A 22825-nucleotide genomic window follows, 5' to 3' on the forward strand; every position below is an offset into this window, starting at 1 on the left:
CAAGTTCCGGCGACGTTTTTCAAATTGAAGACAGACAGCCCTGCCACTATGATTCTCTGAATTGTTTATCTCTGCTCGCGGAAGAAACTTGGAACTGATCGGCACCGTGACAAAAAACGTTGAACTGATCGACAGTATACTTGTTCTGTGCGAGCGCGATAAAAGGGTACATTTAGGCCTTGTTTGGCACACCGGGATTGGAGGGGCTTCTAGTGGATTTTCCCCGTCGGGCTTTCGAGCCCCTAAAAGCCCACGTGAATCGTTTGGTGCACTGGGCTTCAACCGGGCCAGCCCTGAATATCCTCTCGTATCATCCCCGAACCACGGGGCTTTCCAGCATCGAAGGGTACCTCGCGGCTCGCACACCTCGCGCAAGAGGGAGACGAGACGCAGTCATAAGAGCCACACGCAGCGCCGTCTCCACCGCCGCTGCATCCGCCGCCGTCATCGTCGTCGCCGCTGCCGCCGCTTGCTTCCTTTTCTTCCTAGGGCAAGCTGGCTATCTCCCCGAGGCACTCCTCCCCCCCCTCCATCTTCATCCAGGGTTTCTCAACATGGCCGACGCCGATTGGTCAGTCATTCATATCATTGTCCTCAACGAGCTCGCCAAGCACGCCGTCACTAAGAGCCACCACCATTCCTCTCCCCTTTCCAGCACCAGCAGCACTACCAAACAACAATTTTATGTGAAAGAGAATATTGGGGCTGGGAATGGGAGGGAACATAGGGGATTAGAGGGGATTGGTGAAGCAGAGGGATTCACCAAATCCCCCAAAATCCCCAGCCCCTTTGGGGCTTGAAAATCTCCTGTGCCAAATGATACGTCTCCAATGTATCTACTTTTCCAAACACTTTTGCCCTTATTTTGAACTCTAACTTGCATGATTTGAATGGAACTAACCCGGACTGACGCTGTTTTCAGCAGAATTACCATGGTGTTATTTATGTGCAGGAGCAAACGTTCTCGGAATGACCTGAAACTTCACGGAGACACTTTTTCAGAAAATAAGAAAAATACCTGCCAAAGATGAAGGCCAGGGGGTCCACCGTCTTGCCACGAGGGTGGGGGGCGCGCCTGCCCCCCTAGGGCGTGCCCCCTACCTCGTGGGCCCCCTGTTGCCTCTCCAACTCCAACTTCACCTCCATATATTGAGTTTTGATGAGAAAAAATCAAGGAGAAAAAATCATCGCGTTTTACGATACGGAGCCGCCGCCAAGCCCTAAAACCTCTCGGAAGGGTTGATCTGGAGTCCGTTCGGGGCTCCGGAGAGGGGAATCCGTCGTCATCGTCATCACCAACCATCCTCCGTCACCAATTTCATGATGCTCACCGCCATGCGTGAGTAATTCCATCGTAGGCTTGCTGGACGGTGATGGGTTGGATGGGATCTATCATGTAATCGGGTTAGTTTTGTTAGGGTTTGATTCCTAGTGTCCACTATGTTCTAAGATTGATGTTGCTATGACTTTGCTATGCTTAATGCTTCTCACTAGGGCCCGAGTGCCATGATTTCAGATCTGAACCTATTATGTTTTCATCAATATATGAGTGTTCTTGATCCTACCTTGCAAGTCTATAGTCACCTATTATGTGTTATGATCCGTTAACCCCGAAGTGACAATAATCGGGATACTTACTGGTGATGACCGTAGTTTGAGGAGTTCATGTATTCACTATGTGTAATGCTTTGTTCCGGTTCTCTATTAAAAGGAGGCCTTAATATCTCTTAGTTTCTGTAAGAACCCCGCTGCCACGGGAGGGTAGGACAAAAGATGTCATGCAAGTTCTTTTCCATAAGCACGTATGACTATATTCGGAATACATGCCTACATTATATCAATGAACTGGAGCTAGTTTTGTGTCACCCTAGGTTATGACTGTTACATGATGAACCGCATTCGGCATAATTCTCCATCACCGATCCATTGCCTACGAGCTTTCCATATATTGTTCTTCCCTTATTTACTTTTCCGTTGCTATTGCTATCATCACTACAAAATACCAAAAACATTGCTTTTACTACTGTTACCTTTTGTTACCGTTATCACCACTATCATATTACTTTGCTACTAAACACGTTGCTGCAGATATTAAGTTTCCAGGTGTGGTTGAATTGACAACTTAGCTGCTAATACTTGAGAATATTCTTTGGCTCCCCTTGTGTCGAATCAATAAATTTGGGTTGAATACTCTACCCTCAAAAACTGTTGCGATCCCTTATACTTGTGGGTTATCACCAAACAAGGCCTTAGTGGGAGGAAATTAAAAAGTATATTTGGTGCGTGTACTTAGGGCAATATCAATGACCTAATTATTGAATCGTCATGTCCTTAAAGCATCTCCAACGACAACTCGTAAATTTCATTCCGCGTCCGCCCGCGGACACGGATGCGGAAGGCCGCTATCCAACATTGCCCGCATACATTTTAAACATTCTATGAATCAACCGGATGAAATTCATGCAAACACAACGGATTTCATATATACAAACCTCATGAAAACATTTACATTTTGAACATATTTGAACTAAAAAGATAAAATTATGTGCATGCACGGGCGCGCGGAGCTCCACTCCCACGACACGGATACACTACATTAGTCTATGGCCGGTCGCGGCAGATCTCTTTGTATTCCCCATGTCTGGCAGCCCGCTCATCGGACTGCTGACAGTCCCGAAGTAGCAAAGAGGGTGCTTCAGTACATGCACCAAAGGACATGACAAAGAGGGTGCTTTAGTACACGCACCCTCTTTCCCCGTATCTTCCTTATGTACGGTTGCGCTACTCATTGAAGTGGCAAAAAGGGTGCTTCAGCTGAAGGGGAAGGGTGCTTCCGTGGAGCCCAGACGGGGGCCCAGGATGGTCTGAGATAATGAACCGAACATGTCACCGACTGTACAAGCCAACGACGTGCCGGCGATGGCCTTCCTGGGACCCAAGCGGCGGTGGCCTCCCATGTTCTACTTTCCCTCTATGTGGACGTGCTGGCCCCTGGCTCGTCGATCTCCGTGCAGCCGCCTTCTTTCTCTACCTGCAGGGCGTGGTGACGCGCGTGTTGACAGTGGATGGCACGGTACGACGCGACGTAGTCCACAGCAGCGACGATGTCTGTGCCGCCGTGCTCCCCTCCTCCCGGTGTCGGCCTGGGGCAATTCGCCACTCCTCCAGGAACTTCCTTGGAGCATCGAGGTGCTGAACCACGTGTCGGCTTGGGGTGGCAATGACGACTTGCTCCATCGAGCTAGGCGAGGGAGGTGGAGCGGCAAGCTGCCTCGCTCGTATATGGCGGGCTTGGCGGGCCACCCACCTGACTTTTATGCCAGGGAACTGCTCTTCCTGCTCGTCGGATGCTATCGAAAGGGTGAAGAAAATGGTGAAAGGCGGAAATGTGGAGCAGCGGACTTGGTGGTGCGATTCTTGCCGGCGTCTAGCCTCCTTTAAATAGCATGGGGACGGGAGGAGCTTGCCTGACTCTGTGTTTAATATCGCCCCACTTGTGAACGAACGTGTGGCCAGAGTAGGTTTCTCGACTTTCACACGAGTTTAATGGAGGCATTCGAATGCGGTGGGTGTTGGGGATTGTAGCAGAAATTTAAAATTTTCTACGCATCACCAAGATCAATCTATGGAGTAATCTAGCAATGAGGGGAAGGAGAGTGCATCTACATACCCTTGTAGATCTCTAAGCGGAAGCGTTGCAAGAACGCGGATGAAGGAGTCGTACTCGTAGCGATTCAGATCGCGGTTGATTCCGATCTAAGCGCCGAACCACGGCGCCTCCGCGTTAAACACACGTGCAGCCCGGTGACGTCTCCTACGCCTTGATCCAGCAAGGGGAGAAGGAGAGGTTGGGGAAGACTCCATCCAGCAGCAGCACGACGGCGTGGTGGTGAAGGAGGAGCGTGGCAATCCTGCGGGGCTTCGCCAAGCACCGCGGGAGAGGAGGAGGACTTGGGAGAGGGGGAGGGCTGCTCCAGAACTTGGGTGCGGCTGCCCTCCCACCCCCCACATATATATAGGGGCAAGGGAGAGGGGGCCCGGCCCCCTCAGATCCAATCTGAGGAGGGGGCGGCGGCCAGGGGGGTTGCCTTGCCCCCCAAGGCAAGGGGGCGCCCCCCCTTTAGGGTTCCACCAAACCCTAGGCGCATGGGCCCTAGGGGGGGAGGCGCCCAGCCCACTAAGGGGCTGGTCCCTCTCCACACACAGCCCATAGGGCCCTCCGGGGCAGGTGGACCCTCCCGGTGGACCCCCGGAACCCCTCCAGTGGTCCCGGTACAATACCGGTAAACCCCGAATTATTCCGGTGACCGTATGATGACTTCCCATATATAAATCTTTACCTCCGGACCATTCCAGAACTCCTCGTGAAGTCCGGGATCCCATCCGGGACTCCGAACAACATTCGGTAACCACATACATCTATTCCCTATAACCCTAGCGTCATCGAACCTTAAGTGTGTAGACCCTACGGGTTCGGGAGTCATGCAGACATGGCCGAGACAACTCTTCGGTCAATAACCAACAGCGGGATCTGGATACCCATGTTGGTTCCCACATGCTCCACGATGATCTCATCGGACGAACCACGATGTCAAGGATTCAATCAATCCCGTATACAATTCCCTTTGTCTATCGGTACGATACTTGCCCGAGATTCGATCGTTGATATCCCGATACCTTGTTCAATCTTGTTACTGGCAAGTCTCTTTACTCGTTCCGTAACACATCATCCCGTGATCAACTCCTTGATCACATTGTGCACATTATGATGATGTCCTACCGAGTGGGCCCAGAGATACCTCTCCGTTTACACGGAGTGACAAATCTCAGTCTCGATTCGCACCAACCCAACAGACACTTTCGGAGATACCTGTAGTGAACCTTTATAGCTACCCAGTTACGTTATGACGTTTGGCACACCCAAAGCACTCCTACGGTATCCGGGAGTTGCAGAATCTCATGGTCTAAGGAAATGATACTTGACATTAGAAAAGCTTTAGCATACGAACTACACGATCTTTGTGCTAGGCTTAGGATTGGTTCTCGTCCATCACATCATTCTCCTAATGATGTGATCCCGTTATCAACGACATCCAATGTCCATGGTCAGGAAACCGTAACCATCTATTGATCAACGAGCTAGTCAACTAGAGGCTTACTAAGGACATGGTGTTGTCTATGTATCCACACATGTATCTGAGTTTCCTATCAATACAATTCTAGCATGGATAATAAACAATTATCATGAACAATGAAATATAATATAATAATAACTAATTTATTATTGCCTCTAGGGCATATTTCCAACAGTCTCCCACTTGCACTAGAGTCAATAATCTAGTTCACATCGCCATGTGATTAACACTCACAGGTCACATTGCCATGTGACCAACATCCAAAGATTTTACTAGACTCAATAATCTAGTTCACATCGCTATGTGATAAACACTCAAAGAGTTCTGGGTTTGATCATGTTATGCTTGTGAGAGAGGTTGTAGTCAACGGGTCTTGCCATATTCAGATCCTATGTATTTCGCAAACTTTATATCGTAGATGCTGCTACCACGTTCCACTTGGAGCTATTCCAAATTGTTGCTCCATTATATGTATCCGATATCTCTACTCAGAGCTATCCGGACAGGTGTTAAGCTTGCATCGACATAACTCTTTACGTCGAACTCTTTATCACCTCCATAACCGAGAGACATTTCCTTATTCCTCTAAGGGTAATTTTGACTGCCATCTGGTGATCTACTCCTAGATCACCTTTGTACCCTCTTGCCAGACATGTGGCAAGGCACACATCAGGTGCGGTACTTCAGCATGGCATACCGTATAGAGCCTATGACAAAAGCATAGGGGACGACCTTCGTCCTTCCTCTTTCTTCTTCCGTGGTCAAGCTTTGAGTCTTACTCAACTTCACACCTTACAACTCAGGTAAGAACCCCTTCTTTGACTGATCTATTTTGAACTCCTTCAAAAACATGTCAAGGTGTGCGTTCTTTGAAAGTACCATCATGCGTTTTGATCTATCTCTATAGATCTTGATGCCCAATATGTAAGCAGCTTTATCCAGGTCTTCCTTTGAAAAACACTCTTCAAACAACCGTTTATGCTTTCTAGAAATTCTACATTATTTTGGATCAACAATATGTCATCCACATATACTTATCAGAAATGTTGTAGTGCTCCCACTCACTTTCTTGTAAATACAAGTTTCTAGCAAACATTGTATAAACCTAAAATCTTTGATCACTCCATCAAAATATATATTCCGATTCCGAGATGCTTGCTCTAGTCCATAGAAGGATTGCTGGAGCCAGCATACCTTTTAGCATCCTTAGGATCGACAAAACCTTTTATTTTATCACATACAACTTTTCTTACGAAAACTGGTAAGAAAAACTTGTTTTGACATCCATCTGTAAGATTTCATAATCGAAAAATACAGCTAATGCTAACATGATTCCGATGGACTTAAGCATCGCTACGGGTGAGGAATTCTCATCATAGTCAACTCCTTGAACTTGTGAAAAGACTCTTTCCCACAAGTCGAGCTTCATAGACGGTAACATTACCGCCCACGCCCGTCTTCTTCTTAAAGATCCATTTATCTCAATGGCTCGCTGATCATCGGGCAAGTCCACCAAAGTCCATACTCTGTTCTGATACATGGATCCTATCTCAGATTTCATGACTTCTAACCATTTGTCGGAATACGGGCCCACCATCGCTTCTCCATAGCTCGTAGGTTCATTGTTGTCTAACAACATGATATCTAAGACAGGATTACCGTACCACTCAGGAGTAGTACATATCCTTGTCGACCTACGAGGTTCGATAGCAACTTGATCCGAAGCTTCATGATCACTATCATTAACTTCCTATTCAACAGACGTAGGCGCCACAGAAAACATCTTTCTGTGTTGCATCACTCTCTGGTTGAAGTAAAGGTTCGACAACCTCATCAAGTTCTATCTTCCTCCCACTCAATTCTTTCGAGAGAGACTCCTTCTCGAGAAAGGACCCATTCTTAGCGACAAAAAATTTGCCCTCGGATCTGAGATAGAAGGTATACCCAACTGTCACCCTTGGGTATCCTATGAAGATGTGTTTGTCCGCTTTGGGTTCGAGCTTCTCCGGCTGAAGCCCTAAGCATCGCATCCCCAAACATTAAGAAACGACAACTTTGGTTTCTTGCCAAACCAATGTTCATATGACGTCGTCTCAACGGACTTAGATGGTGTCCTATCTATAGTGAATGCAGCTGTCTCTAACGCATAACCTCAAAATGAAAACGGTAGATTGGTAAGAGACATCATAGATCGCACCATATCTCATAGGGTTCGATTATGACGTCCGGGCACACCATTACCTTGTGGTGTTCCAGGTGGCTTCAACTGTGAAACAATTCCACAATGTCTTGTGATTGCCAAACTCATAACTCAGAAAATCCCCTTTTGATCAGATCATAGGAACATGATCTTATTGTTATGATGATTCTTAACTTCACTCTGAAATCGCTTGAACTTTTCAAACGTTTCAGACTTGTGCTTCATTAAGTAGATATACCTATATCTACCCAAATCGTCAGTGAAGATGAGAAAATAGCGATATCCACCGCACGCTTCAATTCTCATTGGATCACACGCATCAGCATGCATGATTTCCAACAAGTCACTTGCCCGTTTCATTGTACTTGAAAACGGGGTCTTAGTCATCCTGCCCATGAGGCATGGCTCGCATGTGTCAAGTGATTCAAAATCAAGTGACTCCAAACATCCATCGACATGGAGTTTCTTCATGCATCTTACGCCAATATGACCTAAGCGGCAGTGCCACGAGAAAGTGGTACTATCATTATTAACTCTACATCTTTTGGCATGAACATGTGTATTACCACGACCGAGATTCAATGAACCATTCACATAGGGTGCATGACCATGAAAGGTATCATTCATGTAAACAGAATAACCATTATTCTCTAACTTAAATGAATGACTGTATTGCAATGAACATGATCTAATCATATTCATGCTCAATGTAGACACCTGATAACATTTATCTAGGTTCAATACTAATCCCGAAGGCAGATGGAGCGTGCGATGGTGATCTCATCAACTTTGGAAACACTTCCAACACACATCGTCACCTCGCCCTTAGCCAGTCTCCGTTTAGTCCGTAGCTTTTGCTTCAAGTCACCAATAATAGCAACTGAACCGGTATCCAATACCCAGGTACTACCAGGAGTACTAGTGAGGTGCACATTAATAACACGTATATACTTTGAAGTTGCCAGCCTTCTTATCTACCATGCATTTGGGGTAATTCTGCTACCAGTGACCGTTCCCCTTACAATAGAAGCACTTAGTCTCGGTTTGGGTTCAACCTTGGGTTCCTTCACTGGAGCGGCAACTGGTTTGCCATCCATGAAGTTTCCCTTCTAGCCCTTGCCCTTCTTGAAACCAGTGGTCTTGTTAAACCGTCAACACTTGATGCTCCTTCTTGATTTCTACCTTTTGCGGTCTTAAGCACCGCGAACTGCTCCGGGATCAACTCCATCCCTTGCATGTCATAGTTCATCACGAAGATCTAGTAGCTTAGTGATAGTGGCTAGAGAACTCTATCAATCACTATCTTATCTGGAAGTTTAACTCCCACTTGATTTAAGTGATTGTAGCACCCAGACATTCTGAGCATATGCTCACTAGCTGAGCTATTCTCCTCCATCTTGTCGGCAAAAGAACTTGTCAGAGGTCTCACACATCTCAACACGGGCATGAGCCTGAAATCCCAATTTCAGCTCTTGGAACATCTCATATGTTCTATGGCGTTCAAAACGTCATTGGAATCCCGATTCTAAGCCGTAAAGTATGGTGCACTAAACTATCAAGTAGTCATTAGGATGTGTTTGTCAGGTGTTCACAACATTCACAGACGACGTTGTAGGGGTTTGTACATCGAGCGGTGCATCAAAGACGTAAGCCTTCTGTGTAGCAGTGAGGACACTCCTTGGACTACGGACGTAGTCCACATCATTGCTTACAATATCTTTCAACTTAATCTTTCTCTAGGAACGTATTGAAACAGGGAGCTATAACGTGAGCTATTTATCTACAACATATTTGCGAAGACAATTTAGACTATGTTCATGATAATGGAGTTCATCTAATCAAATTATTTAATGAACTCCCACTCAGAAGACATTCGTTTAGTCATCTAAGTGAAACATGATCCGAATCGACTAGGCCGTGTCCGATCATCACGTGAGACGGACTAGTCATCAACAGTGAACATCTCATGTTGATCGTATCTTCTATACGACTCATGTTCGACCTTTCGGTCTTCCATGTTCCGAGGCCATGTCTGTACATGCTAGGCTCGTCAAGTCAACCTATGTGTTTCGCATGTGTCCCGAGGCCATGTCTGTGAAGGAAATATGCCCTAGAGGCAATAGTAAAGTTATTATTTATTTCCTTATATCATGATAAATGTTTATTATTCATGCTAGAATTGTATTAACCGGAAACATAATACATGTGTGAATGCATAGACAAACAGAGTGTCACTACTATGCCTCTACTTGACTAGCTCGTTAATCAAAGATGGTTATGTTTCCTAACCATGGACAAAGAGTTGTTATTTGATTAATGGGATCACATCATTAGGTGAATGATCTGATTGACATGACCCATTCCATTAGCTTAGCACCCGATCGTTTAGTATGTTGCTATTGCTTTCTTCATGACTTATACATGTTCCTATGACTATGAGATTATGCAACTCCCGTTTGCCGGAGGAACACTTTGTGTGCTACCAAACGTCACAACGTAACTGGATGATTATAAAGGTGCTCTATAGGTGTCTCCAAAGGTACATGTTGGGTTGGCGTATTTCGAGATTAGGATTTGTCACTCCGATTGTCGGAGAGGTATCTCTGGGCCCTCTCGGTAATGCACATCACATAAGCCTTGCAAGCAATGCAACTAATGAGTTAGTTGTGAGATGATGTATTACGGAACGATTAAAGAGACTTGCCGGTAACGAGATTGAACTAGGTATTGAGATACCGACGATCGAATCTCGGGCAAGTAACATACCGATGACAAAGGGAATAATGTATGTTGTTATGCGGTCTGACCGATAAAGATCTTCGTAGAATATGTAGGAACCAATATGAGCATCTAGGTTCGGCTATTGGTTATTGACCGAAGACGTGTCTCGGTCATGTCTACATTGTTCTCGAATCGTAGGGTCCGCACGCTTAACGTTACGATGACAGTTTCATTATGAGTTTATGTATTTTGATGTACCGAAGGTTGTTCGGAGTCCCGGATGTGATCATGGACATGAAGAGGAGTCTTGAAATGGTCGAGACATAAAGATCGATATATTGGAAGCTTATATTTGGATATCGGAATCGTTCCGGGTGAAATCGGGATTTTACCGGAGTACCGGGGGGTTACCGGAACCCCCCGGGGGTTATTGAGCCTACATGGGCCCTAAGGGAGAAGAGGAAAGGAGGCAAGAGGTGGCCGCGCGCCCCTCCCCTCCCTGGTCCGAATAGGACAAGGAGAGGGGGGCAGCGCCCCCCCCTTTCCTTTCCCTCTTCCTCCTCTTTCCCACTTCTCCTTCTCCAACTAGGAAAGAAGGGAGTCCTACTCCCGGTGGGAGTAGGACTCCCCCTTGGCGCACCCTCCTTGGCCGGCCACCACCTCCCCTTGGCTCCTTTATATACGGGGGCAGGGGGGATGTAACACCCTCGATGCGACTATATCTCCCACGTGTCGAGGCACGACTTAGAGGCATAATCGCATTGAAGGCATATGTCGCAAGTTAGGCAATCTTCACAACATCCCATGTAATGTAATAAATAAAGGGGAGAAAACATAGTTGGCTTACACTCGCCACGTCAATCAAGTACATAAATAACATTACATCATCCAAACACTCATGGCCCGACTACGGCGCCAAGGTAAAGGAGAACCCAACATGCGACAACGGTCCCGTTCACCCCCAACTGGGCACCACTACTGATCATTGGGAAAGGAAACATAGTAACGTTGAGAGTCCTCGTCGAACTCCCACTTGAGCTCGTACGCGTCTCCTGGAGCGGAATCATCAGGCCCTGCATCTGGTTTAATAGTAATCTGTGAGCCACAGGGACTCAGCAATCTCGCACCCTCGCGATCAAGACTATTTAAGCTTATAGGTATGGCAAGGTAAAATATGAGTGGAGCTGCAGCAAGCTACTAGCAAGTATGGTGGCTAACTTATTCGCAAAAGAGAGCGAGAAGAGGAGGCAAAGCACGAGCGAGAAACTAGAGAACAACCTGCGCAAACATTACTCCAACACCGTGTCCACTTCCCGGACTCCGCCGAGAAGAGGCCATCACGGTAACACACTCAGTTGATTCATTTTAATTAAGTTAAGGTTCAAGTTATCTACAACCGGACATTAACAAATTCCCATCTGCCCATAACCGCGGGCACAACTTTCGAAAGTTCAAATCCCTGCAGGGGAGTTCCAACTTAGCCCATGACAAGCTCTCACGGTCAACGAAGGAATAGACCTCCTCCCAAGACATTCCGATCAGACTCGGTATCTCGGTTACTCAAGACACTTCGACAGGTTAAAACAAGACCAGCAACACCGCCCGAATGTGACGACAAATCCCGATAGGAGCTGCACATATCTCGTTCTCAGGGCACACTCAGATAGGTCAAGCTACGAGTAAAACCAACCCTCAAGTTTCCCCGAGATGGCCCCGCAGGCTGCCCGGTTCGGACCAACACTCAGAGGGAGCACTGGCTGGGGGGGGGGGTTTAAAATAAGATGACCCTCGGGCCCCGGAAACCCAAGGGAAAAAGAGGCTAGGTGGCGAATGGTAAAACCAATGTTGGGCATTGCTGGAAAAGCTTTAATCAAGGCGAACTATCAAGGGGTTCCCATTATAACCCAACCGCGTAAGGAACGCAAAATCCGGGAACATAACACCGATATGACGGAAACTAGGGCGGCTAGTGTGGAACAAAACACTAGGCGAGAGGCCGAGCCTTCCACCCTTTACGAAGTATATAGATGCATTAAAATAACAAGGCAATATATGTTGGGGAACGTAGTAATTTCAAAAAAATTCCTACGCACACGCAAGATCATGGTGATGCATAGCAACGAGAGGGGAGAGTATGATCTACGTACCCTTGTAGATCAACAACGGAAGCGTTGACACAACGTAGAGGAAGTAGTCGTACGTTTTCCCGATCCGACCGATCCAAGCACCGTTACTCCGGCACCTCCGAGTTCTTAGCACACGTACAGCTCGATGACGATCCCCGGGCTCCGATCCAGCAAAGCTTCGGGGAGGAGTTCCGTCAGCACGACGGCGTGGTGACGATCTTGATGTTCTACCGTCGCAGGGCTTCGCCTAAGCACCGCTACAATATGACCGAGGTGGAATATGGTGGAAGGGGGCACCGCACATGGCTAAGGAACGATCACGAAGATCAACTTGTGTGTTTTGGGGTGCCCCCCTGCCCCCGTATATAAAGGAGCCAAGGGGGAGGGGGCGGCCGGCCAAGGTGGGCGCGCCAAGGGGAGTCCTACTCCCACCGGGAGTAGGACTCCCTTCTTTCCTAGTTGGACAAGGAGAGAGGGGGAAAGAGGAGGAAGAGAGGAAGGAAAGGGGGGGCGCCGCCCCCCTTCCCTTGTCCTATTCGGACTAGGAAGGGGAGGGGCGCGCGGCCACCTCCTGCCTCCTTCTCTCTTCTCCCTCAAGGCCCATGTAGGCCCAATAAACCCCCCGGGGGGTTCCGGTAACACCCCGGTACTCTGGTAAAATGCCAATTTCTCCTGGAACGATTCCGATGTCCAAATATAGGCTTCCAATATATCGATCTTTATGTCTCGACCATTTCGAGACTCCTCGTCATGTCTGTGATCATATCCGGAACTCCGAACAAACTTCGGTACATCAAAATGCATAAAATCATAATATAACTGTCATCGAAACCTTAAGCGTGCGGACCCTACGGTTCGAGAACAATGTAGACATGACCGAGACACGTCTCCGGTCAATAACCAATAGCGGGACCTGGATGCCCATATTGGCTCATACATATTCTACGAAGATCTTTATCGGTCAGACCGCATAACAACATACGTTGTTCCCTTTGTCATCGGTATGTTACTTGCCCGAGATTCGATCGTCGGTATCCAATACCTAGTTCAATCTCGTTACCGGCAAGTCTCTTTACTCGTTCCGTAATACATCATCTCGCAACTAACTCATTAGTTGCAATGCTTGCAAGGCTTAAGTGATGTGCATTACCGAGAGGGCCCAGAGATACCTCTCCGACAATCGGAGTGACAAATCCTAATCTCGAAATACGCCAACCCAACATGTACCTTTGGAGACACCTGTAGAGCTCCTTTATAATCACCCAGTTACGTTGTGACGTTTGGTAGCACACAAAGTGTTCCTCCGGCAAACGGGAGTTGCATAATCTCATAGTCATAGGAACATGTATAAGTCATGAAGAAAGCAATAGCAACATACTAAACGATTGGGTGCTAAGCTAATGGAATGGGTCATGTCAATCAGATCATTCAACTAATGATGTGATCTTGTTAATCAAATAACAACTCTTTGTCCATTGTTAGGAAACATAACCATCTTTGATTAACGAGCTAGTCAAGTAGAGGCATACTAGTGACACTCTGTTTGTCTATGTATTCACACATGTATTATGTTTCCGGTTAATACAATTCTAGCATGAATAATAAACATTTATCATGATATAAGGAAATAAATAATAACTTTATTATTGCCTCTAGGGCATATTTCCTTCAATATAATGATATCCCAACAAATAAATAAAAGATGTTCCAACAAGGAACGGCCTCCAATCTTCACCTGCAACTAGCAATGCTATAAGAGGGGCTGAGCAAAGCGGTAACATAGCCAATCAACGGTTTGCTAGGACAAAGGTGGGTTAGAGGTTTGACATGGCAATTTGGGAGGCTTGAAAGCAAATGGTAGGCATCGTAGCAATGGCATAGCAAAAGAGCGAGCAAACTAGCATAGCAAAGATAGTAGTGATTTCGAGGGTATGATCATCTTGCCTGCACAGTTGTCAGAGTTGACTGGATCCTCAAAAGCAAACTCAACGGGCTCCTCGTTAGCGAACTCGTCTCCCGGCTCTAACCAAACAAGACAAACAAGCAACAAGGATACAATCAACCTGAAAGTGCGTTATATCGACTAGAGGGGGGTGAATAGGCGATTTTTATGAAAGTCTTCAAAACGTGGGAGTTATGAAGACAAACAGCAAATATTATGCCTATTACTATCCAGCGGAAGTTAGATTACACTAGGTCAGCCATGGTCAAGTATTCAATAGAGTGAAAGCACAATGACAAACAGCTGCAGTGTAATAAGGATCAGGTAGGAAGAAGTTATGAAGCCAAACAGATCATACATTCACGTTGTGAAGACAAAAGATAGAGCAAGCATGCAATGGCTTCACAATGAGTAACAGTAAGGAAAAGGAAGTGAAGATGAAACCAGTGACTCGTTGAAGACAATGATGTGTTGGACCAGTTCCAGTTGCTGTGACAACTGTACGTCTGGTTGGAGCGGCTAGGTATTTAAACCTTAGGACACACAGTCCCGGACACCCAGTCCTGAACACGCAGCTCAGGACACCAAGTCCTCACCGTATTCTCCTTGAGCTAAGGTCACATAGTCCTCGCCCAATCACTCTGGTAAGTCTTCAAGGTAGACTCCCAAACCTTCACAAACTTCGTTCACTGGCAATCCACAATGTCTCTTGGATGCTCTGAACGCGACGCCTAACCGTCTGGAGGATTCACAGTCCTCAAGTGTAATAAGTCTTCAGATCACACAGACAAGAAGACTTAAGTGATGCCCAATGTTCTCTGGCTCTGGGTGGTTAGGGCTTTTCTCCTCGCTAGGAATTTTCTCTCAAAGGCTTCGAGGTGGGTTGCTCTCAAACGACAAAAGCCGTGCACTGAAATCTGAGCAGCCAACCGTTTATGGTTGTAGGGGGTGGGCTATTTATAGCCACTTGGCAACCCGACCTGATTTGTCCGAAATGACCCTGGGTCACTAAGGAACTGACACGTGTCTCAACGGTCAGATTTCAAACTCTCATGGCAACTTTACTTGGGCTATAAGCAAAGCTGACTTGTCCGGCTCTGGACAAGATTCGCTCTCATTGTCTTCACTCGAAGACATAGGTTTTTGGTTTAGGCATCATTTCAGTCATTCTGACTGGTTCTCCTGGACCCCACTTAACAGTACGGTGGTTCCTATGACTCAACACAAAAGAAAAAGAACTACAAAGATCTAAGTCTTCGAGCTCCATAGGCTTCATAACGTGTCTTCTTTTGTCATAGTCTTTAATGTGAATATCTTCATATACCACCTTTGTCTTCAATGTCTTCATACATTTTAGGGGTCATCTCTGGTAGTAAAACCGAATCAATGAGGGACTTCTACCTGTCTTATCCTGCAATTCTCACAAACACATTAGTCCCTCAACTAGGTTTGTCGTCAATACTCCAAAACCAACTAGGGGTGGCACTAGATGCACTTACAATCTCCCCCTTTTTGGTGATTGATGACAAACTAGTTGAAGTTTTCAACGGGGAATATAGTCTGTGAAAGTGTAAAGGATAAGGAATTGTCTTCATAAGCTTCAAGGGCTCCCCCTGAAGATGTGCATATAAGTTAAGTTGCTTTTGGAATGCAAATGCACATGACAGGTTGTACTTGTGGAGATCCAATTCAGCTTATGATGACAATCCACTATGCATATGAAAGTATATGAAGATGATGACATGCATAATGGAAAATGGACGTCTGCAGAATGAGATAAGTGCGGAATTTATCGTCGCACATGCAGAATTTATCTTCGCAAAACAGGGTGGCAAACAAGTAGCAGACGACCATCGAGTCTTAGTGTTACAACTCAAGGAACCAAATGAAGCAAAAGCGAGAGTTGTAAGCACGAAGCAAAATGTAGCAAAATATAACACCCGTCCATATGGACCCACTTGAAGACTATCAACCCATATGCTTCTCCCCCTTTTGTCAGCAAGGACTAAAAAGGTTTGAAGACATAGAGTGTCTACTTGTTTCCAGGAGCAGCAGGGTCGTTGGAGGTGGTTGGCGGTGCAGAAGAGCTTGGAGGTGCTGAAGCAGGTGGCGGTGATGTAGCATCGTCTTCTTCATCAATAATTCTGGCAGTGACTGTGGCAGCAGATGAAGAAAACTCAGAGTCTTCAAGTGATGGTGTGTTGCGCATCACAGCCCTTCTAGGAGGTGTGGTGTCAAACTTGAATCGCTCAGTGAAGCCATCCTCTTCTAGTTCAGCTTCAGTACACATCATTGATAGCCCTTTCCATGTACGACGGCAGGTTTCATGTGTAACGAAAGCATTCTTGGTGGCAAGGTTTCGAAGACGATTGACATCCACCAAGAGGCTTTTCATCTGACGCTTTAGCCAGTCGTGATGCCTATCTTGTTTTTGATGAAGGGCCACAAGAATCTCTCGGTCAGTGAGAACACGAGCGCGCTTCTTGGGTCTTGAAGCAGTTGCACTATCAGTGGCTTCAGTTGAAGCAGGGTGTGGCGCATGTGTAGTGCCAGCCAAAGGATACACCCTGGAGATGGCTTCAACACCTTCATCATTCTGAGTGAAACTTTGGTGTTCTGCATTCTGAAGACTCAACGGTTGCTTGGCAGGCTCAGGATATATAGCTTCAGCAGAGGTATCCACATCGGGCAAGAAGATCCGATGGTTTCGGGCTGAGGGCTGATACGAGATCGCAGAGTGCAGTTTGATCAGCCTCATCACCCAAGGAGCATAGAACTTCAAACCAAATAAATCTGAGCCTGACACTGCAAGTTGGCGTATGAAGAAATCATGTGTGTTGAAGCATTTGCCATGAAGGATATAGAATATGAGAGTCTTCATTGCACCCTCAATCTTGGCATGTGGAGAGTGTCCCTTAATGGGCCAGAGAGTCGGCCGGATGATGTGATATATGGTCCTGGGCAGGTACTCAAGGTCTTCAATGAAGAACTCAGTTGGATAGGGTGCATCATGGGGCAATGGCTTCATCATTGAGAGCATCTGACTCATATTTGGTTCAGGCCTCTGGAATATGCTCTCAATAGCTTTAGCATGTAGTTGACAGCCTTCCTCGAAGAATTCGCCAGGGGTGGGCAGGCCGGTGAGCTCAATGATATCAAATGCATTGGCTTCATGATGGACATTGCCGGTCATCCACTCCAGGACCCAAGTCTTCGGATCTCTGTTGTATCCTTTAATATGGAGGGTGGCATAGAACTGAAGCAGAAGCTCTTCATTCCAGTGCTCTTCATCAGTGACAAACTGCAGCAGACCCACTTGCTTAAAGCAATCCAAAGCTTCCTCTAGACAGGGCAAACTAGAAATGGCTTCAACATCAAGGCGCTTATGCGGGAAGATGCGACCTTGGTTGTATAGGATGCAGGAATAGTAGCTACGCTGAGGATAGCTCCAGAACCTATCTGATACAATCCTTTCCCTTGAATAGGGGTTCTTGGAGCTGTTGAAGAACGGGTTATCTGCCTTGAAGCTGTTGATGTCAAAGGAGCCAGGTGCTGATGCAGGACCTGGGAACCTTGGCAGCCTTGGGACTGGCTTCTGGACATGAGGCCTATGCTCAACATGGTAATCAAATTGAGGACCTGCAGCAGACTCAGGAACAAAAGTGTCTTGATCAGTAGCTTCGCTGTCTGCTGAAGCTTTTGGTGGGGAGGGCTCCACATTGGCTTCAGTGTTGGTTGTGGCAGCCTCAACATTTGCCGGCTCCGCTTGACTAGCTGGAGGGTCAGTCACAAGCACGTTCTCCTGGAGAACTGCTTCTTGGTGGAGCTCTTATGTTGCTTCTTCCTCGGCTGATGCAGCTGGAATGTCTTCAGCAGAGACTTGAGGCCTTGGACCTCTGCGAAGCCTGCGGAATGCAGACGACGCCTGTGGGGTTGGAGTGGGCTGGGCCTCATTGTCTTCTTCCTCTTGAGGGCGATCCGCCCATGACACATCTTGTGCAATTGGCGTCAGAGGACGACCAATGCTGATGAGCTCGCTTTGTTCGCACTGAGGAAGGGCTGCATCATCTTGTACATTGTCCTGGTGACCAATGTCTTCAGCAGCGATGGGGTCGGCTGCTGGAATATCTTCAGCTTCAGGAGCCTCTGTGGGAGCAGGCTCATGAACTGTCAGTTGTCGATCGGCGTTGGGGTGAACCATTGAGATAGGTTCAACTATCAAGGGCTCTGTGGGAGCAGCCCGAGATTTCTTGATCTTGCGCTTCTTCTTGCTGGGGGCAGTAGGAGAGGCTTCAGAGCTTTTCCTCTTCCTGGCTTCAGCCTCAGCAGTTCTTGTCTTCTTGAGCTCTGAAGCTGTTGACCGGCTTTTTGGCTTTGAGCCAGTTGTTGCAGTTGGGAAGACAATTTGAACTGCTTCTTGGCTAGGTGCCTCTGGTTCAGCCATAGCAGGCTTCTTCTTCTTCTTTGCGGCCATCTTGGGGTCGATGCCAGGACGCCCAAGTGCCTTGCGCTTCTCGGCCTCATTGTATGCCTGCACACATCGTTCAGCCAAAGACTTCATCCGCTCACGTGAGCCCTGAGCTTCTGCACGCTTTTGCAGAAAATTTTCCTTGAGCTCATGCAACATGGTCTTGAAGCTCTTCACTTCTTGCACGCTGAGCCTGGCCATATGCTTCTTGAACTGAGCCTTTTCATGATCAATTTTCTGCTTCAGTTCAACTATGCGCTGGGCAATAGCAAGTTCTGAAGCAATAGCGCCTTGGAATGCGACGCTGAGGCCAACGGGTAGCTGCAGATCTTCGAAGCTGATGTCTGGTGAGGCAAACCATTCGTCGATGAAATTGTGGATGATGGCGACATCAAAGAGAGGCAAATTGTTAAAGATTTCAGCTTCTTCTTTGCTCTTGATGAGCTGCTCTAGAGCGTCATCTCCAAGATCTTCATCACTTGATAGATCAATGGCTTCGCTGCGCAGAATGGCAGCAGCTGTGAGCTCTTTGCCGGTGTGTGGCTGAGGCACCTTGTCCTTCTAGGGCTTGGAGACGCGGGATACGTCTTCAGACTGCACACTGTCTTCAGGAGGTGCAGTTGCCAATGGCTTCGCCCTTGAGATTTTTGAGGCAGGGGCTGGCTTTGAAGCTTTTGGCTTCTTCGTCTGCTTTGGCTTCGGTACAGCAGGAGCTTCATCAGACTCAGAGTCAGCTGGAGGGTCATTCACGGCAGTCCCTTGGACTAAGATGTGGGTGATGAGGCCCTCAAGATTGGCAAACGGACCGATGACATTGGGTTCTGCGTAGCGTGTGCCATCTGCCCTTGGTGCGGAGGGACCAGGGTTGAAGTCTAACCCAAATTTCTTCTTGTTCAGCTTCGCGGATTGTTGGGAAAACTGGAAATTGCGCTTGAACAGATTGTCGTCACGACACCAGAGGAGTGACGACGGATGCGCATCATCAGGTTGTGGTCCTCGGACCATGCATGGGTAGAAGCCTTGAGCAATGGCTTCATCTCTGGTCTTGGGTACGAGATTCTTGTAAAGAATGTCCCCCCATGGTTTCTTGATGGCACATTTCTCAGCATACTCCTGGGTGACGAAGCGGTATTTGAACCATTTTTCTGCCCAATAGCGTCGAATCCATTGGATTCGGGTCTTGCGCTGCCCATAACTCTCTTCAGGATCTGTTTTATACATTTCTGCCAGGTCTTCAGGCAAATCTTTGGAAGTTCCTTCACGTCTCTGTCTGCCCCCCTTCATTGCTGCTGCTTCTGAAGCCATAAACTTTAACTTGAAAGGCTTCAAAACTTTCAAATGCTTCAAAGGCTTTCTTTTGCTGGACCAACAGGAACTGGCTTCAGGAGAGTTTATGTGATGCTGTAGGAATTCTGCAAATGAATGCAGACTATGAGAACCGAAGGATTCTCCCACGGACATGTACCTGTGACAGCATTAAGGTGCGAGGGAAGGGGAAGAGGTCATATGCATTCTCAGAAGGTTTTGAAGATTAATCAGTTTAGAAGACATTGACCTCATCGTGCGAAGACATTCACTCATAGATAAGAAGTTGGTTCCAGATTTGTACGAACCCACAGATCAGTACAAGTTAGGAATCTAACTACTTTATGAAGCACAAGTGAATATACTAGGCATGTTATGAGATGCAGATTGGGAGATCTAACTAGTGTGAAGATAAACTTCTTATGGTAGAAAGTGACAGAACCATGAGATCAAACAGGGCTGTAAAAAGAAGTTTTATTTACCACACTTGGAACTGCTAGACGGAAGTGGGAGATGATGCCGAGCAGTTCAGTCCTCCGTGCCCTAACTTGGCGATGGAAGACACCTACGGCGACGGCGGAGAGAACGATGTCCGCGATCGGCGTGAAGACGGCGTCGGAGAAGTTGCGACAGCGAAGCGCTTCGTCGCCGGCGTCGTCGAGTGCTAGCGGTGGCGCTAGGGTTCGTGCGAGGGTGGAAGAAGGAGATAATGACCGCGGTAAGTGTGAATTTATAGGCTCAGGGGCGGCACTGTGCTATTACACAGGTGCCCCTGGCGATTCGCATCTGAGGAACGTGTGGCCAGTTTGCGGAAGTTTGGGGTTTGTTCCACGTCCCACGCACGCCTGGATTGTCGGGCGGTCGTTCCTGCTTCTCCGGATTTTATGTGGAGGAATGAGCATTAAAAATGGACTTTATGGTTGTCTCTATATCTTCTGCTGACAAGGACACAGTGAAGACATTCGACAGTTTCAATAGAATGCATATGACTTGGAGAGATAGAATTTGAGATAGAAAGCATAGAGAGATTAGGGTCCGATCACATTCACTTAGTTCAAAAGATTCAACCAAGAAGACATAGCTATAAGTGAATGCTGTAGAGGACAGAACACTAGTATGTATATATCTATATAATCAACGTAGTGAAGATAATCATGAAGACATGTTGAGTTCGAAGGCAAACCAAATGTGAAGATATTGCAAGGTAACGCCATGAGTGAAACACTTCAAAATGGAACGTTTGGTGGTGGCGTTACCCACCGTATAGGAAGTATTAGACCCAGACACGGCGCACAATTATCGTGGCGCTCCGAAGTCAAATTCCACATTAATGTATTCACACTTAGAATGTATGTCTTCACTGATTGAAGATATACTTTACTTTGTGTGTTGCACATCTAAGTCATCATATGCATAAGTGTTAGAATGTGTGCCTGATCACAGGACATTTGAGGATTCCAGGATATTTAGCTCACACCATAACTTGCAAAACCTCTTCTCATCCAAGGGCTTGGTGAAGATATCTGCCAATTGCTCTTCAGTGTTGACGTGTATGATATCAATGTCTTCCTTCACAACATGATCTCTGAGAAAGTGATGACGAATTTCAATGTGCTTTGTCTTCGAGTGCTGAACTGGGTTGTTGGCAATCTTGATGGCGCTTTCGTTGTCGCAGTAAAGTGGCACTTGCTTCAGATGAATGCCATAGTCCTTGAGTGTTTGCTTCATCCACAGAAGCTGAGCGCAGCAAGATCCAGCAGCAATGTATTCAGATTCAGCAGTGGAGAGAGATACACAGTTCTGCTTCTTTGAAGACCAACATACAAGTGATCGTCCCAGAAAGTGACATGTGCCTGATGTAGACTTGCGATCAACTTTGTCACCAGCATAATCAGCATCCGAAAATCCAACCAAATCAAACTCTGAGCCCTTTGGATACCATAATCCTAGAGTTGGGGTGTGAGCCAAATATCGAAGAATTCGCTTCACAGCTAAGTGATGCGACTCCTTTGGTGCCGCTTGAAATCGAGCACACATGCAAACACTAAGCATAATATCTGGCCTAGATGCACATAAATAAAGCAAATAACCAATCATGGAGCGGTATACCTTTTGATCGAACTCTTTACCCTTGTCGTCAGGACCTAGATGATGTTTGGCTGGCATTGGTGTTGTGAAGCCTTTGCAGTCTTGCATACCGAACTTCTTCAGGCAATCTTTGAGATACTTCTCTTGAGATATGAAGATGCCATTGCGTTGTTGTCGTATTTGAAGACCAAGGAAGAACTTCAGCTCCCCCATCATGGACATCTGATATTGCTCTTGCATCATATATCCAAACTCTTCACTATACTTCTGATTGGTGCAGCCGAAGATAATGTCATCCACATATATTTGGCACACAAACAGTTCACCATCATATGTCTTCGTGAAAAGAGTGGGATCCAGGGAACCAGGTATGAAGCCTTTGCTCTTCAGGAAGTATTTGAGTGTGTCATACCAGGCTCTAGGGGCTTGTTTGAGGCCATACAGTGCCTTGTTGAGCTTTTATACCATGTCAGGATGTTTTGGATTTTCAAAGCCAGGCGGTTGTGCAACATACACTTCTTCTTCAATCTTGCCATTGAGAAAGGCACTTTTCACATCCATTTGATATAGAAGTATGTTATGATGATTTGCATAAGCCAGCAGAATGCGTATGGCTTCAAGCCTAGCCACGGGAGCAAATGTTTCATCGAAGTCAATGCCCTCCACTTGAGTATATCCTTGAGCAACGAGACGAGCTTTGTTTCTGACAACTTGACCATGCTCATCTTGCTTGTTGCGGTATATCCATTTGGTGCCTATTATGTTGTGCTTCCGTGGATCAGGACGCTTGACCAGTTCCCATACATTATTCAGTTCAAACTGTTGAAGCTCTTCTTGCAT

The sequence above is a fragment of the Triticum urartu genome, chromosome 3, assembly GCF_003073215.2.
Source record: "Triticum urartu cultivar G1812 chromosome 3, Tu2.1, whole genome shotgun sequence".
Lineage (NCBI taxonomy): Eukaryota > Viridiplantae > Streptophyta > Magnoliopsida > Poales > Poaceae > Triticum > Triticum urartu.